This window comes from Hippopotamus amphibius, chromosome 4 (genome assembly GCF_030028045.1).
Source record: "Hippopotamus amphibius kiboko isolate mHipAmp2 chromosome 4, mHipAmp2.hap2, whole genome shotgun sequence".
NCBI classification, from domain to species: domain Eukaryota; kingdom Metazoa; phylum Chordata; class Mammalia; order Artiodactyla; family Hippopotamidae; genus Hippopotamus; species Hippopotamus amphibius.
The window spans coordinates 136,645,907-136,662,132 of record NC_080189.1 but is presented as its reverse complement, the minus strand read 5'-3'; the positions used below and the strand labels follow the sequence as shown (position 1 = coordinate 136,662,132).

Genomic DNA, 16,226 nt, shown 5'->3' with positions numbered 1-16,226 from the left:
GCATATATATGGGGCTTGTTTTTGTATCCATTCGGCCAGTCTGTGTCTTTTGGTTGGTGCATTTAGTCCATTCACATTCAAGGTGATTATTGATATGTATGTTCCTATTACCATTTTCTTAATTGTTTTGTTTTGTTTCTGTAGGTCCTTTTCTTCTCTTATGTTTCCCGCTTAGAGAAGTTCCTTTAGCATTTGTTGTAGGGCTGGTTTGGCGGTGCTGAATTCTCTTAGCTGTTGCTTGTCTGTAAAGCTTTTTATTTCTCTATTGAATCTGAATGAGATCCTTGCTGGGTAGAGTATTCTTGGTTGTAGGTTCTTCTCTGTCATCACTTGAAACATATCGTGCCACTCCCTTCTGGCTTGCAGAGTTTCTGCTGACTAATCAGCTGTTAACCTTATGGGAGTTCCCATGTATGTTATTTGTTGTTTTTCCCTTGTTGCTTTTAATAACTTTTCTGTCTTTAATTTTTGTCAATTTGACTACTATATGTCTTGGCATGTTTCTCCTTGGGTTTCTCCTGCCTGGGACTCTCTGCACTTCCTGGACTTGGTAGCTATTTCCTTTCTCATGTTAGGGAAGTTTTCAACTAGTATCTCTTCCAGTATTTTCTCAGGTCCTTTCTCTCTCTCTTCTCCTTCTGGGACCCCTATAATGCGAATGTTGGTACATTTAACGTTGTCCCAGAGGTCTCTTAGGCTGTCTTCAGTTCTTTTCAATCTTTTTCCTTTATTCTCTTTGCATCAGTGATTATCACCATTCTGTTTTCCAGGTCACTTATTCGTCCTTCTGTCACAGTTAATCTGCTATTGGTTCCTTCTAGTGTATTTTTCATTTCACTTATTGTGTTGCATATCTCTGTTTGTTTGTTCTTTAATTCTTCTAGGTCTTTGGTAAACTTTTCTCGCAACTTTTCGATCTTTGCATCCAATCTTTTTTCAAAGTCCTGGATCATCTTCACCATCATTATTCTGAATTCTTTTTCCGGAAGAGTGCCTATCTCCTCTTGATTTAGTTGTTTTTCTAGGATTTTATCTTGTCCCTTCATCTGGTATAAAGTCTTTTGCCTTTTCATTTTCTCTGTCTTTCTGTGGCTGTGATTTTCAGTTCCACAAGATGAAATACTGCTGATACTGCTTGATTTTGCTGTCTGCCCTCTTGTGGAGGAAGCTGTCTAGGAGGCTCATGGGTGCTTCCTGATGGGAGGGACTGATGGTGGGTTGGGCTGGGTGGGTGGAGCTCAGTAAAACTTTAATGGGATTTGGTGGGTGGAGCTCCGTGACACTTTAATCTGCTTGCCTGCCAATGGGTGGGGCTGTATTCCCACCCTGGTGGTCGTTTGGCCTGAGGTGACCCAGCCCTGGAGCTTGCAGGCTCTTTGGTGGAGCCAATGGTGGACTCTGGAAGGGCTCACGCCAGTCAGCACCTCTCAGAACCCCTGCTGCCAGTGCCTCTGTCTCCTCGGTGAACCACAGCTGCCCCGCACCTCTGCAGGCAATCCTCCAACACCAGCAGGTAGGTCGGTTTCAGTCTCCTATGGGGTCACTGCTCCTTCCCCCTGGGTCCTGGTGAGCACAATTTTTGTGTGCCCTCCAAGAGTGGAGTCTCCGTTTCCCCCAGTCCTGTGGAGGTCCTGCAATCAAATCCCACTTGCCTTCAAAGTCTGATTCTCTGGGGATTCCTCCTCCCATTGCTGGACTGCCAGGCTAGGAAGCCTGATGTGGGTTTCAGAACCCTCCGGACTTCTGCGGTATAACTGCTCTCCAGCTTGTGAGTCACCCACCCAGCATTTATGGGTTTTGATTTTAATGTGATTACGCTCCTCCTGCTGTCTCATTGTGGCCTCTCCTTTGTCTCTGGATGTGGGGTGGTTTTTTTGGTGAGTTCCAGTATCTTTCTGTCGATGGTTGTTCAGCAGTTAGTTGTAATTCCAGTGCTATTGCAAGAGGTAGTGAGCACACGTCCTCCGACTCCACCATCTTCAGCTTGCGGGATCTTAATTCCCTGACCAGGCATCGAACCCAGGCAACTGCAGAGGAAGCACAGAGTCCTAGCCACTGGAGAGCCAGGGAATTCCCAAATATGTATACAATTTTTGATGGTCAATATAACCTCAGAACAGCCAGAGATAAAGAGCAGTGGGCTTCTGGAGTGCGGGGATGAGACCGGAGCAGGGATGGGGCCTGCCACAGGCGTCTGGGTCCCTCTGGGCACCCCTTGTTGGTGCCCATCCTGGTTGGGAAGCCCACTCCCCATTCCTGTCCTGGTGGGCACCCTGTGCTCTAACATGTGACCTCCAGGTGCCCTCAGGTCAGGCCCAGCATGGGCCACTCCATGCCCTGCTCCCCTCCCGTTACGCCACCCCCCCTGATTTGGCCTGAGGTGCCCGTGTCACCCTTGGGCAGCTCCTAATTACACTGCACATGCTTTAGCAGCTGCTGGCAGGGCTTGGTGGCCGCTCCACCGATGGTCACCAGCACAATTTTAAGCTAGTGTGGTGGGAAGCTCAGCTGGTCAGGGCTGTGCCCCCTGTTGGGTGACCAGGCTCTGGACTGGTCCCTCCAGGCACTGCCAGCCTTCCTCCCCAGCCCCTTGGGGTTGGCTCGCCAGGGAGATGCCCAGTTAGCAGAGGCTGTGGACCCTTCCTAAGACTCACCAAGTCACCGCGGGTGTGCCGAAGTTCAAAGCCATTGTTACATTTCCACTGCAGCACCTTCAGTGCCTGATGACCTGACTCCCCTTTTCCCCTCTGTTTTCCTCCAGTGCTTTGCTAAAGCTTTGCCTGGTTTCTGTCAGCCCCAGCCTGGTTTTCTGCAGACTCACCGTCTGGGGGTTTGCCTTACCCTTGGTTTGATTCAAATGGGGTGAACGCATGATCTGGGTAAGAGGTGATGTATGTGAGGAACCTGACATACATGATAGGTGTTTTGAATTCTGGGGTGGGGGCTGTCTGGCAGGGGCTCCCCCAGGCCTGGCCCCAGTGTCCGTCCACTCGGGTCTATTGACTAAGTCACTGTGGGTGGGACAGCAGGGGCGGCCCTCCCAGGAGGAATGGAACAGAAGCAGACCCTTCAGGGGACCCACCCACAAGCACCCCTGTGGCCCAGTTCTTTCTCATAGAAACTGAAATGGAAGTGTCTCGGATTCTGTTTTCATTACAGTCTTTTTTTTTTTTTCATTACAGTCTTTTAAATGAGCCCCTACTACCCTGTGCCGGGGCTGGGAGTGCAGCGGGAGGAAGCTGGCATCCATGCCCTCAGCTTGGCTGGAGGCCGGGGTGAGTGGTCTGTCCCTCCCCATCCCATGCCCTCCCTCAGCTCTGCTACTTTGGAAGGGCTCCGCAGTGGCTGTTGTGGGGCCCTTGGGAATGACGGCAACCTGTGGCTGCAGGAGGGGGTCTCTGCGTGAGGGCAGAGATGTGAGCTGAGCCAGGGAGGGAGGGAGGGGAGGGCCGCACATCCCAGACAGCCCTGGAGAGAGAGGCAAGCTCACTTACCTCTGTCTTCCTTCTCACCCACAGGTGGACCCTGGGGGAAGCCTTAGGAGCCCCCTTCTCCGACCCAGAGATGGCAGCTAGTTAGGGACCCCACACGAGTGATTGGATGTTAGGATCAAAGAGCTGTCTGAGAGCTCCTTCCCAAACCCCAAAGGATGAAGCCCAGTGAGGACAGTGACTTGTCCCCAGCCCCCGGCTCCCGAACAGTTTTCTTCTGGTGGCACTGTGGTGCCTCCCCTGAATCTGCTCCCCCAAAGGACTTGCCCACAGTGGGGCAAGGTCTGGGACTGGAGGAACTCTTGTCCCCATCAAGGGGCTGCTGGGCAGAAATGTGGGTGTCTTAGGTACCAGAGAGGAGCCGGGAGCTGGGCAGACCGTGAGCTGGCCCTGTGTCTGGAGTCCTTGATGCTGGACCTAGAATCTGGCGCTCATATGCTTCCACTCCTGGCTGTGGTCCCCTCTCTGGGTGGCCCTGGCAGCCTGAGCCTCTTGGGAACCTGGAGAACGTGTTAGGATCTGCAGAACAGTATCTCCTGTCCTTGCTATACCTGTGATTAGACTCACACACACACACACCCACCACCCCCTTGTGTGAATTGCCTCCCTGCTTTCCAATGGTCTCTAGAGCAGGCAGTCTACAAGGGCCTGTCCATCTTGGGCCATATCCAAGGCCCTTTGTTTCGGAAGCCCATCGGGCACCCCTGGTGCAGACCCGAGGGCCAGGCTGAGCAAGATGTTGGCCCTTGTACTTGTCAGTTCCTCTGGGCGAAGGGCATCTCCTTGCCCTCTCCTCTGGCTCTCTGCCTTTGAATCCTACTTGGATGTCACCTCTTGGTCTTCTGACTCTGCTCTGGCAGTGGAAGTGCAGGACTCAGGGACCAGGTGAACCCTGCTGCTGGGCCTGGGGGAACAGGGAGAATTGAGGACTCGGAGATACAAAGCCATGGGATTGGGAGACGTGGACGAGGAGGGAGCAGAGTCAGGACAGCACAGAGCAGCTGGGGAGGGGGTCTGCCAGCTGAGTCTGGCCTGCTGACTGGATAAATCAAGTTTTACTGAAACGTGGTGACACCCAGTTGTCATGTATTGTCCACCTGCTGCAGGCAGAGTGGGGACAGACACTATGACCAGAGAACCTAAAATCATTACTCTCTGGCCCTTGGCTGGACACATTTGCCTCCCCTTGACCTAGAGGAACACAGGCCCTGGGTTTGTGGAGAACACAGGGTTCTGACCCTGGAAGGAAGGAGGGGGTGGGAGTCAAACCTGATTTGCAGGTTGAACTGGTGAGTGTGGAGAGGCCGCTGAAGGGATGTCAGTGATGAGGCCTGTGATTTGGGAAGAGAATCTGACAGCAGGTGGAGATTGGCTGTTGAGAGAGAGCGACGGGGGGCCTGTTAGGAGGTCTTTGAGATAGGCAGTGATGCTCATGGTCATCAGAGGTGAGAAGGAGGGGTTGTCCTGGGGCGTGGCAGGGAATTGAGGAGGAGGGAGAGGTGTGAGTTGCTGGGGGTGGGCGTGTGCAGGAGGGAGGCGGCCAAGGGCAGTGAGGTTCAAGGGCGGGTCTGGGAACAGAGCGGGGGACACGGGAGAGGGCCGGCCAGGACCAACCAGAGGTTTTCCCATAGAGACAACACTGGAACTGGTCGCTGGCACCTGGGCCAGGCTGGCAAAGCTCTAGGACTGCCAGAGCCGGCTTTGGGAGTGCAGACGGAGGTGGCAAGGAAGAGGAGGAAGATGATCATTTCTTTCCAATTTCCTGGGCCAAGGGCCCCTCTGGAAGACATTTCTAGAAGGATGAACCTTGTCTTTGCTGCCTTCCTCCCTCCCTCCCTGCCACCGAGATAATCGGGTGAGATTAATCAGGTGAGATGGGCATCAAGGGTGGCCTTGGTGGGGTGTGACCTCAGAGAATGACGTGCAGTGTGGGGGCTTGGGGAGGATGCAGCCTCTTCCCCCTCCCATTTGCCGAACTGGGGCAGGGCTGACTGTGTGCCTGTTCATGTTTCTCCTCAGGGTGTGAGCAGGGCTCCGACCCATTCATCTTGGGAACCCCCTGTGGGGAGCAGTGGGGAAAGTTAATAGTGAGGGAGGCAGTGAATTTGAGCCTAAGGCTTGGGCATGAGGTAGTGGAAACTCTTTCTCTGCATCTCCGCCATCAGCCACTTTCAGAAAAGGTCAGCTGACTGGCAACCACCTGCACTGTTCTGTGTGCCCAGGACTGGGGGAGGGGTCTTGGGCTTGCCATTGGGGGAGGTCACTGCAGCCTTCACTCCTTCACCGTCTGCTCTGTTTTTCTGGAAGTCATGTGCAGGGGCCAGATGCGGCCCAGACTTCTCCCTGACTTTGCTTGCTGAGGTGTTGGGGTGGAGCCTGGGTAGCCCCAGGCTACCAGCTGACACAGGTCTCACCCTGCAGCCCCAGTGCTGGGAGTTTGCTGGGTGCACACTCTGCTTGGCTGAGCGCCACGCTTGGGGATTGAGGGGCAATTATACTTGTCTGGAGCTTTGTTGCGCTGTATACACGGTCTTGTGCAACTCACAGGGGGTCATTGAGGCTTGCTTGATTCTCACTGTTTAATAGACAAGGCAGCTGAGGTGCCAGGAGGGAAAGGGATTGCCCCGGGGTCTGTGGCTGAACCAAAACTGGAGCCACGGGCTCTGGCCTCTGGGGCCCTTCCTTCCTTGGATTAAGGGGCTGTAGCATGGGGATGGACACCAAGGATTAGGACCCTTCAGTCTAAAGAGGAAAGGCTGGGATGGGTCTCTGAGGACAAAATCTATCAGCACTTGAAGGAAGTACTGAAGACAGCAGGAGGAAGCCCAGTGCGTCACCTGCCACTCAGCACGTGTTCAGTGTGTGGCAGGTCAGCCCTGGAGCCTGCGGGATGGAAATGCCATTGGTTCAGAAGGGCTTGGGAAGTGCTGTGGGGGAGGGGTCTAAGGTGGGTCACTAAAGGGATGGGTCCTGTCTTGATCTTCCCTGTGGCTCTGTCAAGACCACACACTGGGTCGGACTCCTTTGGCCCTGGCCCTGGGAGGTAGCAGCCCTCTCTCACGATAATATGGGTCAGAGAAGGGGATGAAGGGGTCCTTTCCTGTTCCTTCTCCTCCCTCATCCTTCTTCCCTTCCCCCTCTGCTCCCTCCCCTCCCCCTCTTCCCTACCTGGTGCTCCTGTCTCCTTTAGGTGCTGTCTTTCCCTTTTTTCTTTGCTTCTTCTTTCCTCTCATTTCCTCTTACTTCTATGCCTTTCCTCCTTCTTCTCTTCCTCCTCCTTCATATCAACACCTACCCCCCTCTCTTCCCTCTTAAGAGGAGCCTGTCAGGTCCCACCCACTCAGGAGCAAGCGCAGCTAAGAGGCTAGGCAGCCCCAGAGTTGAGCACTCAGATCCCAGCTCCTCCCCAGGGCTCCTCTCTGTGTGGTTGACCGGGCTGAACTGGGTCCAAGTCTGTTTCCAGGGCCCTGGGCTCCCTGCGAGCGGGCATCCTGTCACAGAAGGTTGTATGGTCAGGCCTAGAGGTCATCTAGTTTCTCAAATCTTATTTACTTTTAAGGCATAGACTATTTTTAAAAAATACTTTTGTATATAACTCCAATCTTTGAAACAAGTCACAGTGGCGCTTCTTGGTTGAAGTGGGGGTGAGGACCCGGATCCCCAGTTGGCCACCAGTGACCCGATGCAGCTCCTTATTTAGTGAGCACTGTGAGGAGGGGCGTTTGGAAAAAGACAGGGACCATGGAGGGGCAGAGACACAGCTGCCCTACCTGGAGCAGTTAGAGCCGGAAAGGATGCCAGGAGGTATAGGTGCTGGGCCACTTGGCACAGACCCCGACAGGCCCCAGGCTGTCATAGGTGGGGGCCTAGCAGGGGCTGGGAGTCTCTTAGGGAGGTGACTGAGTGAGGATGGGGGGTGCCATCAGGCGGGAGCCAATGGTGACAGCACAGCCTGAGGCGGGTCGAGCAGGCGCCATCAGGCAGTCACTTCCCACAGGCTTGCTGTGGTTGGAGCTGCACTTGGCCCTGGGCAGTGGCATCCAGTCCTCGGGTCCTGAAGGGCCTCTGAGCAGACACCCTTCTACAGGGCCGCAGGTTGGTGGCTTGGCCGGGATAGATCTTGGCACCCAGAGTCACTGGCGCTTAAACAAGAGCCTCCTGGGTCGGGTCCTGGTCCCACCTCGCTGCACTCATCGTCACCATGGGCACATCCACCCTCAGCAGTGACTCTGCTCTTGGCTGGGGTCTTTGTGTGACAGCTGGGGCCTTGTTTAGCTGACCAGGTGCCCCGGGTGGTAGATTGCCTGTGATGTTCAAGGCATTATTACTTCTGGCCAAGAGCAGTGATTGGGGCATAATTTCTTGGGCTTCCCAGTGGCTTCTGGTGGCCAGAACCATCGAAGCCGGGAAAGAAACATCACATCCCCCAGCTGGTTCCCGGGGGTCACTGTTACGATGATGACAATGAAAGGCTGCTCTTCATGCACACCCTCTGGTCCTCGTCCAGGTGGCTGTGCCAGGGGCAGAAAACCCTGGAGTCCTCACCAAGCCAGCTTTCCTTCCTCAGTCCTCACCTGGACCACAGAGCTCCCAGGTGCCACACACTCTTTAGGATGGAACGTCCAACACCTGGCAGCATGGCCAGAAGTCCGCCTAACCTGCCCCAGTGGCAGACATCACTAATCAGTCACAGCTCTCTTCCCCATGAGCCTCATGAGGACTCATGATCTTTCTGGAGCTGGCACTGGGATGCAGTTCTGATCTGTGGCATTCATTCATTCATTCAGGCACATGTTAATGAATGATGGTTAACAAATGGTAACTGAGTATCCCGTTTATTGGGCTGCCTTTACGCAAGGAAAGAAGGCATGTTCCCTGCCTCATCAAGAGGAGCTCTGAGTATGGTAGACAGACCTGGGAGTGGCTTATTATTCTCTTAGGCTATAAGTTGAAGAAGACAGTTAGAATTCTCTTTTTTTATTATTATTATTTTTAAGCTCTTTATTGGAATATAATTGCTTTACACTCTTGTACCAATTTCTGAGGTACACCAAAATGAATCAGCTGTATTTATACATATATCCCCATATCCCCTCCCTCCCGCCTCCCGTGACTCCCATCCACCCTCGCTGTCCTGGCCCTCTAAGGCATCACCCATCATCGAGTTGATGTCCCTTCGTTATACAGCAACTTCCCACTAGCTATCTATTTTACAGTTGGTAGTGTATATATGTCTATGCTACTCTCTCACTTCGTCCAAGCTTCACCTTCACCCTCCCCCAACCCCATGTCCTCAAGTCCATTCTCTGCATCTGCATCCTTATTCTTGCCCTGTCACTGGGTTCAGCTGTACCATTTTTTTAGTTTCCGTGTATATGCGTTAGCATATGGTATTTGTTTTTCTCTTTCTGGCTTACTTCACTTTGTATGACAGTCTCTAAGTCTCTCCACCTCATTACATATAGCTCAATTTCATTCCTTTTTATGGATGAGTAACATTCCATTGTATATATGTGCCACATCTTCTTTATCCATTCATCTGTTGATGGGCATTTAGGTTGCTTCCATGTCCTAGCTATTGTAAATAGTGCTGCAATAAATGTTGTGGTACGTTTCTTTTTGAATTATGGTTTTCTCTGGGTATATGCCCAGTAGTGGGATTACTGGATCATATGGTAGTTCTATTTTTAGTTTTTTAAGGAACCTCCAAACTGTTTTCCATAGTGGCAGTACCAACTTACATTCCCACCAACAGTGCAGGAGAGTTCCCTTTTCTCCACACTCTCTCCAGCATTTATTGTTTCTAGATTTTGTGATGATGGCCATTCTGACCAGTGTGAGGTGATACCTCATTGTGGCTTTGAGCTGCATTTCACTAATGATTACTGATGTTGAGCATCTTTTCACGTGTTTGTTAGCCATCTGCATGTCTTCTTTGGAGAAATGTCTATTTGGGTCTTCCGCCGATTTGTGCATTGGGTCATTTGCTTTTTTGGTATTACGCTGCATGAGCTGCATATTTTGGAGATTAATCCTTTGACAGTTGCTTCGTTGGCAAGTATTTTCTCCCATCCTGAGGGCTGTCTTCTTGTCTTGTTTATGGTTTCTTTCGCTGTGGAAAAGCTTTTAAGTTTCATTAGGTCCCATTTGCTTATTCTTGATTTTATTTCTGTTATTCTAGGAGGTGGGTCAAAAAGGATCTTGCTTTGATGTATGTCATAGAGTGTTCTGCCTATGTTTTCCTCTAGGAGTTTTATAGTGTCTGGCTTTACATTTAGGTCTTTAATCCATTTTGAGTTTCTTTTTGTGTATGGTGTTAGGAAGTGTTCTAATTTCATCTTGTACATGTAGCTGTCCCATTTTCCCAGCACCACTTATTGAAGAGGCTATCTTTTTTCCATTTTATATTCTTGCCTCCTTTCTCAAAGATAAGGTGCCCATATGTGCTTGGGGTTGCCTCTGTGTTCTCTATTATGTTCCATTGATCTTCATTTCTATTTTTGTGACAAGAACTCCCTTCTTCAAGAGCCCTAACCACTGAGAGTGTCAGAGAAGGGCAAAGGTCTCTGTGCTGCCAGTGCTCTTCGCATATACCCTGTGATGCCAGCAGTGGATGTCAGGGCTGCGGAATGCGTGGTCTCATCTGAGTCACAGGACAGTGCCTGACCAGAGCCCAGCCCTGGTGATCCATCCTTACTAGTGCCTTCTCTCCCACAGGAGCAGGGGCTGAAGGCCAGGAGCTCCAGAGTTAAGCGTGTGCTTCACAGAGGTGAGTGAGGGGCAAAGAGGGGATGAGTGCAGGGGGCTGGGCCAGCAGGGCTTGTTTTCCAGGCTAGCCTTAGACTTGGAGCCCCCAGATTCCATTGCAAGGGCTGGGCTAGATGAGCATCTGGCCCATCTGCCCCTAGGTGGGCGCTCACACTGTCAGGGTGTAGAGGTTGCAGCCAGGGCCCTTCCCTGTTTCTTGGGTGAGACTCAAGAGGCTGCTCTGAGCAGAGGTCCTGACGAGCCTTCCTGACTTTTTAAGACAAGCGTTCCCAGCAGCCTTTTCTGTGCTGGTTCTGTGACATTGAGGAGGTGGAGAGATGGAAGGGGACATTCCTTGAAGGAGCCCCTGTACAGGAGTATATCTATGACTATGTGTATGTATACCATATATATAACTAAGAGGAGAAGAAAAGTTAGTGTAAGAGTCTACGTAATGAGAGAGAGTTCACACAGGGTGTGCAGGGAAGCTTCATGGAGGAGGGATTCCAACAATATTTCAGGAGCAGGGAGAAGCGATCTTCTCTCTCCCCTTCCCTCCCCTCCCCTCCCCTCCCCTCTCCTCTCCAGAAGCAGGTCCCTGTGGACCCCCGGACTTTCTTCCTTTGGATCTTTATACCTCACTTGTCAGCATCAACCGGGCAGGGAGAGCAGCCTCCCTGGGGGCTGCTGTCCTGCCTCCCCGAGTCAGCCGAGGCACAGCCCAGCTCTGTGGAAGCCTGGCTGTGTGAAGGAGGCTCCCCTGGATGACCGGGAGGGCAGGGGCCTTAGCATTCCACTTCCAGAGTCCTTATTTTTTTGCCGGCCTGATCCCCGCCCTACTGACTCATTTGTCCTTCTCTCTGCTTCTGTTTCCCTCCTGCCTGGCTACAGCTCACGACCAGTATCATCCCAGGGAGTAAAAGGGTGATCAAGCCTAACTCAGCCCCTGCAGAGCCAGACCCTCAGCTGCCTTGACTGCTGTCTCCTTTCTGATGCTGAAGCTGGCCTTGCAGGTTCTGGGAATCGCATCAGGAGATTTCCGAAAGCTACACGGACGAGAAACCCGCCTGACAAAATGGAAACACACACAGACACACAAGTGTAACAGAGAAGCGCTAAATCGGACTCCACGTTAGAACTGTTTCTTTGACTTTAACCTTTGCTTTTGTTATTATAATCATACATGATGGCCTGCCCCAGGGAACCCTGCCCCTCTGCCTGAATGTTAAACTAAAGTGCCTCTGTTCAGCTCACAGGCAGACACTCTGCCCTGCCCACCTGGGTGAATGGCTGAAACTAACATAGCCCCTCACCTAGGCTGTTCCCAGAGATGTTTTGCAAGACTGATGGCCCTTTCACTTTACTTCCTCACAGCCTTTCCCTCTCTGATTCTATGAAACAAACTGGCATCCAGACCCCGATAAGATGGCTTTTTCAGAGACACTAGTCTGCCATCTTCTTGGTCTGCCAGCTTTCCAAATAAAGTCACATTCCTTGCCTCAACAGCTCCTCTCCGATTCATTGGCCTGTGGTGCCACAAGCAGAGCGAGCTTGGACTCGGACACACACGTACACCTTGCAAAAAAAAAGGTCTTTTTCCCACCTTGTCTCTGAACGTGCCTGCTCCCAGGTTTCTTCTCTGGAGAAGTGTTTCTAAACCAAACAGACGAGGAGGCAGGCAGCCTAAGGGCTAGCTGAGAGGTCCCCTGGCAGGGGAAACCCAGTGTTGAGGAGGGCCCGAAGGTCTAGAGATGTGCGTAACTTTCTCCTGGTGACTTCTTCTCTGAGCCCTGCTAATGTGAGAGACCAAGATGACTCCCCCACTGCCCAAGGGACACGGGCTGGGGCAGGATGACTGCCGCTCTTCTCAACCTCCCCACTCCCGGGACCTGGCTGGGGGCATCGGGCAGCAGAGCAGCAAGGCTGGTCCCCTGGGGTCCAGCTGGGCACCTTCAGCACCTCCATTTGGCTTCAGCAACCAAGTTTATCTTGCCTCCCTTCTGTGAGGTCTGGACTTGACCTGTAGGGTGTGTAGCACTGAGCTCCCTTGACTTCCACTGTAGCACAGGGATTGGGGGCTGGGCAGCTCCAGGGGGCTTGGGAGCCCAGCCCACCTGGGAGATCCCATTGGGGGTTGGGAGCAAAACTTGGGCATCACCTCAAGGCTGCTTCTTCCTGCTTGAGGCAGAGGTTTGGAATCAAAGAGAGATGATCATTTATCTACTCCCTTGGTTTCCCGTGGTTCCCTTTGGTAGATCTCCCTTGGGAGGAAGGAGCCAGCACTGAGAGGGGCAGAGAAGACCACCATGGGCCATCTGCCTGCACCACGCTCTGGTCTCTGCAGCTCTTTCCAGCTCTTCTCCCTGCCTCGCTCTCCCACCTTCTTCCTCATTTCTAAGACGTGTGGCCGCTGTATGTACATGACACAGTTCCTTTCGCAATATATATGTGAATACACATCCGTATATATATATTGTGTGGTTCTCCCTCCTTTTTTTAAGAAACAAAACTATCGAAACAATACCCCAATAGATGAGTGAAAGTGTATTATTATAAAGTCTATTTTTTTAATAATGTTGTCTATCATAGGAAAAAAAAACGAGGTTGTCTCCCTGTGTCCCTGCCCCTGTCAGGCTGACTGGGCAGTGGAAGGGGATTCTGATTCTGTATTAGGCTTAGCCAAGGCTGCAATAAATGTACTAGGAAGCAGTCTGCCTTTTGCCTCACTCCGGGTGTGCCTTCGCCCCTATTTTGTTCTTGGCCTAGTGCCAACTTATTGGCTGCTTCCCCGGGGCTCCCAGCGGGCCTTGGGAGAGTGTTTGTATCCACGTGTGCACACACATGTCTGTCCATTGTGTGTCCTCGGGGCAGGTGATGGAGCTCTGTGAGGAGACGGTGGGTCTGAGGTCCTGGCTGTGTTGAGCCTGCGGGCTGTTCACCTGTTGTGTCCTCCACTGCTTCCCAATTAGTGCCAGTGTACATTGGCCCCAAACTGGATGATGATCAAGTAGCCACAGGGATGGAGGCAGAGCCTTGTGCCTACCTCCTGCCCTGCTTGGGTATGTCACGTCTGGCATCCCTAATGGGAGATAAGCTCTTGGCTTGGCTTGTATCATGGGGGAGAGAAAATTTCCCCAAAGGAAATGGAGGTGCCATTGTGAAAGAGGAATAGAGACTGGGCAGCTTTACTCAGCCTTAAATCTTCCCATCCAGGTATCACATAGCTGAAATTTTACCATTAAGTATTAATTCCTTTGGTTAAGACAATTCATATTTTCCATGATCCACTCAAAATATGTAAATAAAACTGGGAAGAATAAAGTTTTAATATCTTAATGCTAATTAGTTTAATGGTTTGAATGAATCTTAGTAACATTAAGACACTTGAGCCTAGACATTGGGGGACAGATAAGGGAGAGAAGCAGGAAAGGAATCAAGGCAAGATTGGTAGGGGCCACCAGAGACCTGAAATTACTTTCATGTTCTTTTGGGGAGAGACATCCCCATGAAGTACAGGCCCACTGTGTCTTTACTCCAGAGGCAGCAGTGTCCAAAAATGGGTTGTTTTTTTTCTTTTTTCCACTAGGACCATGGGGATGGCTGATCTGGTGTGTGCATCTATCCGCAAGGCTGTCTTATCCTGTTTTCTAGGTTCTAGTATATCATCAAGACTGAAACCCTATAGGGATGGTTCTCTCCTCCCTGGGAAAGCTTCCAGCCTGGGTCAATTTAGGTTCTGCCAGGAACCCAGACATCAGCTTCCTGCCCGTCTCTTGCCCTGCCGCCTTCTTCTCAATGCAGCTGGGACCACATGACCAGGCTAAACGTCCAGCAGACACCTGCAGCAGTAGTGGGGGATCCAAGGAGGCTGGTTCAGGGGCTCAGAGGACTTGGCACCCAGCAGGCCATGCCCTGTTCCTGGGTGGCTCTGGTGTGTGGGCCGCATGGCTGGACACCTGCCTTGTTCTGAGGTCAAACACGGAGTTGTTACCTCAGTTCCCTGCACCTCAGGACCTGCCTTCATAACCTGTTTGGCAACACCAGTTTCCCAGGACCCCCCAACACTGCTCTCGCAAGTCCTTCCCAGGACTTGATCCACTAGCTGGGCCTGGCTGTCTCCACCAGATCTTCTTGATGCCAGGCAGCTCCAGGGCTGGAAAGAGGATACATTTGGGGGTGAGGCAGACCTGGAGTGGAATTCCAAATCTGCTGACCACCAACTGGGTGACCCCATCCAAGCTGAGCCTCAGTGTCTCATCTGAAAGGGGGCCAGCAGCCCTGCCTCATAAGAAGGGTGTTGGGATTAAAAGGATTACCCTGCCAGGCACCTGGCACTCAGCCACACCCCTTCCTTCACCCAGTGGCCACATGACCCTGGGCCTCCATATATTCTCAGTCTCTGCCTGGCCGGCCAGGGTTCCTCGTCTTGGCAGCGGGAGGAGCTGTGCTGGGGTCGGTCCTTGGAACGTCTCCCTTCCTCCTCCTCCTCTCTATGTCCCGAGAAGCTTCATGGATTCCCTGTGGCAGACACAAGAAAGGCCCACCATGAGGCCCCTGGACTGTGCTCTTGGAAACATTGCCAAGTGGAGTTAAGAGGTCAGGGGGCTGGGGAGAGAAAAAAGGAAACTTCCTCCTGTTCATAAAGCAGAGTTGATTTGATCTGCGAGTCGCTGGGGACATTGGCTTCAGAACATCCAAGCGTCACGCTCTCTGGAGTCTGTCCTCTGAGTGGCCATCACCTCTCTATGCAGGAAGGCAGACGATATGCCACTGCTGTGGGTGTACCAGCTCACACCCAAGACCAGGATGCCTTGATTGGCCATGGGAGCTGGGGAAGGCATGCTGGCATGGTGTCCCTGGTGGGGCTCACGTCTAGACCAGAGCCGCTTTGCTCCCAGGGAACTTCTTTCAGGGATAGAGTCGCAGATCCCCAACCCCACCTTTTGGGAATGAGTTCAGAGTCACCTCGATGCTTTGTGAGCAGAACCATCTGCCCTGTGACTTCCCTACAGAAAAAAGGGCTGGCAATGAGGTGGGAGGCTGAGGACATGTTCAAGTCCATATTTTCTCCTCCAGAAGTCAGGGTATACCTGGAGAGGGTGTACTCTGGCTTGGCCACCCATCAGCTCGCAGAACTTGCCTGAGCCTCAGAAAGGTTGCTCTCGTTCGGGGATCAGCAAACTTTTTCTGTCAAGGGCCAGGTAATAAGTATGATAATCTTCATGGACCATGCCATCTTGGTTGCAATTACCGACTTGGCCACTGAAGCTTGAGAAGAGTCAGAGGCAACATGTAAGTGATGGGGCCTCACTGTGTTCCAATAAACCTGGATTTACAAAAACAGGCCCAGGCTGGTGTTGACCCTTGGTTCATTTGTTTGTTCTTTCTTTCTTTCATGACAGAGGAGGATTCTTTCTTGCTTGCTTGCTTCCTTCTTTCCTTTTTTTATTTATTTTTAAAATCTTATTTATTTTTAATTTATTTTTATTTTTTTGTTTCTTTTTCCAATAACTTTTATTGAGATACAATTGACATACAATAAACTGCATATATTTAAGTTGTAAATTTTAATATTTTTTTTCTTATTAGTAATATGCACATGGCAATCACGACCTCCCAATTCATCTCCCCACCAGCTTTCCCCCCTTGGTGTCTATATGTTTGTTCTCTACATCTATGTCTCTATTTCTGCCTTGCAAACTGCTTGATCTGTGCCATTTTTCTAAATTCCACATATATGCATTAATACACGAGATTTGGTTTTCTCTTTCTGACTTTCTTCACTCTGGATGACAGTCTCTAGGTCCATCCATGTCTCTACAAATGTCCCAGTTTCATGCCTTTTTACAGCAGAGTAACACTCCATTGTATATGTGTACCACATCTTCTTTATCCATTCATCTGTTGATGGACATAGGTTGCTTCCATGACCTGGTTATTGTAAATAGTGCTGCAGTGAACATTAGGGTGCATGTGTCTTTTTGAATT

The 16,226-nt window shown here is 51.3% G+C and overlaps 1 pseudogene; it reads left to right on the top strand.

Annotated features, from left to right (window-relative positions):
• LOC130851953 (GDNF family receptor alpha-2-like) overlaps positions 1-16,226 on the top strand; it is a 95,990-nt pseudogene that overhangs the window by 60,457 nt on the left and 19,307 nt on the right.